Here is a 2,898-nt window from a genome sequence, read left to right as displayed (position 1 = left end):
TCTGCTTTGGGAATTTAAACAGTCCTACATTTGTGTAACATTGAAGAAATTTTTTTGTTAAATATTTTTAGTTGTAGATGGACTTAGTACCTTTATTTATTTATTTTTATGTGGTGCTGAGGATCAGCACCAGTGCCTCATTCATGTGAGGCAAGCATTTTACCACTGAGCCACAACCCCATCTCACATTGAATATTTTATTGATAGTATGATATATGGATGAAATAATCAGGTCCTAAAACTATAAATCATAAAAAATATATTTGTTGAGGAAAAGCATTCTCAGACTTGTTTTTCTTAAGGTCCAAGTCAGGAGAGAGGTTATTTATGGACCTGTAGATAAGGTGTGATAATCAATTTAATAGCGGTGTGTGTGAGACAAAAGAATGTGTAAGTGGAATTTAAAATCTGAAGAGTCACTTTTGGTCCTACTTGTTTTGTCTCACGTTACCTTCCTACCTATCCATATGTCTTCTATTCTACTTCAACTGCCTGAAACCCTCAGTGGTGAGGCCTTTAAAACTTTTTGAAAAATAACCACACTTGGGCTGGGGCTGGGGCTCAGAGGTAGAGTGCACCCCTAGCACATGTGAGACCCTGGGTTCCATCCTTAGCACCACATAAAAATAAATAAATAAAATAAAGGTACTGTGACCAACTACAACTAAAAAATAAATAGTTTTTTTTAATAGGCCATTTTATGGGAACATAGAGGTAGCTGGGCTGCTCTTGGATGCATGTGGGCTGCATTACAGGAATCCAGTGACTCAGTGTATGAGAGTTGTTCGCCTAGTAGAAGGAATTCTGCATGCCCCTGATGCTGGGTATGCATTGGGAACTATCCCAAAGATAACAAAAGGAAAATGGATGAGACAGATGCTTCATCGGTAGTGAAAGTAAAGAGCAGTCCAGAAGACATGTAATTTAATAGTGTTGGGTCTCCCATGGAAAACAATCAAAGAGGACCTGAAAGAATGTCTTAGTGCCTTTGGAGAAATTCTTATGGTGCAGGTTAAGAAAGATATTAAAACTGGTCATTCAAAAGGGTTTGGCTTTGTATGTTTTACGGAATATGAAACCCAGGTGAAAGTAATGTCACAGCAACATATGATGGTGTGATTGTCAACTCCCCAATTCTAAGCAAAGCCCCGATGAGCCTCGGGAAGCAGAAAGGTGTTTGTTGGGCGCTGTACAGAGGACATGTCTGCCAACAAGCCACAGCAATTCTTCTGTCAGTACCAAGAAGTGGTAGATGTCTGCATTCCCAAACCATTCAGGGCTTTTGCCTTTGTTACATTTGCAGATGATCAGGTTGCCCAGTCTCTTTACGGAGAGGACTTGATCATTAAAGGAATCAGCATGCATATGTCCAAAGCTGACCCTAAGCACAATAGCAATAGGCAGTTAGAGAGAAGTGGAAGGTTTGATGATAATCCAGGTGGCTTTGGGAATCAGGGTGGGTTTGGTAACAGTAGAGAGGGTGGAGCTGGCTTCGGAAACAATCAGAGTAGTGAACTTTGGTGCTTTTAGCATTAATCCAGCAATGATGGCAGCAGCCCAGACAGCACTGCAGAGCAGTTGGGGTATGACGGGCATGTTAGACAGTCATCAGAGCCAGTCCGGCCCATCAGGTAATAACCAAATCCAGGGCAACATGCAGAGAGAGCTAAATCAAGCTTTTGGGTCTGGAAATAATTCCTATAGTGGTTCTAATTCTGGTGCTGTATCTTGAGAGCCACAGCTGAAGGGGCCCCAGCAAACTTCCAGCTGCCAGCAAACTTCTAGCTGCCAGCTGATGATTGGCTCACAGCGGCCCCAGCAAACTTCTAGCTGCCAACTGATTGGCTCCTCTGCGGTGATGCTCATTGGGCTGTTTCCCCACCCTTTCAGACCACGGAGCTGCTCATTGGGGGACTTTTTTGGCTCCGCCCATGTGACCCAGCCAATCTGCCTCAAGAGCAGGAGGAGTTGGGGAGGTGGAGAGGCTTGTGGGAAGCCAGTGGTGGCAGTTGGGCCCTGAAGGTTTTCCTGAAGAGCTGTGTGGTTTGGCGTGTGTGGTTCTAAAAATAAAGTTCGTTTCTTTTGACAAGTGGCTCCTGAATTGTGCCCAGCCAGACTGCAGCAGCTGTAATTGTTTGGGGATCAGCATCAAATGCAGGGTCAGGTAGTGGTTTTAATGGAGGCTTTGGCTCAAGCATGGATTCTAAATCTTCTGGCTGGGGAATGTAGATAGTGGGTTATGTTGGTTAGTATAGAATGGTGGGAATTCAAATTTTTCTAAACTCATGGTAAGTATATTGTACAATACATACGTATGAAGAATTTTCAAAATTGGTTTGTTCAGTGTGGAGTGCATTCAGCAGTATTTTTGAAATTGTTCTTTAGAAAAAGAGGAAGAAGAACTAAAGGATTTTTATAAGTTTTGTTACATAAAGGGTTGAAATATTGAGTCGCTGAAAGTGAATTGTTGTGTGCCTGATTGGTAAACCAACACATGACAACTGATATCAAAAGGTTTCTCCTGTAATATCTTATCCCTGGGCTTGTTAAGTGAATTCTTTGCATGTTTAAAGTGGAAACCATTGATTAGAACGACATTCTTTTCTCCTTTTTTAACTTGAACCCCACCATATGGATTTTTTCCTTAGGAAAATATCCTTTGGGGAGATCATGGTGTCAAGGTGTTGGGTTCTTTTGGTTTTGTTTTTTGAACACTTGTCTCCCCTTATATACAAAAGGACAATATGAAGCCTTCATTTAACGTCTGCAGTTCATCTCATTTCAAATGTTTATGGAAGAAGCACTTCATTGAATGTAGTGATGTAAATATTCTGCCATAGGAATGCTTATGTCTGCATGCTTTCTCATTCAAGAATTTGTCATCATGCTGCACAGGCT

General features: G+C 41.6%; 1 pseudogene; it reads left to right on the top strand.

Annotated features, from left to right (window-relative positions):
• The first annotated feature begins 741 nt into the window (after nt 1–741).
• LOC143408786 (TAR DNA-binding protein 43-like) lies at nt 742–2,229 on the top strand (annotated as a pseudogene).
• The last annotated feature ends 669 nt before the right edge of the window (nt 2,230–2,898 follow it).

This window comes from Callospermophilus lateralis, chromosome 10 (assembly GCF_048772815.1).
Source record: "Callospermophilus lateralis isolate mCalLat2 chromosome 10, mCalLat2.hap1, whole genome shotgun sequence".
Taxonomy (NCBI): domain Eukaryota; kingdom Metazoa; phylum Chordata; class Mammalia; order Rodentia; family Sciuridae; genus Callospermophilus; species Callospermophilus lateralis.
The sequence above is the reverse complement of the archived record's forward strand: the minus strand, read 5'-3'. Positions and strand labels throughout refer to the sequence as shown.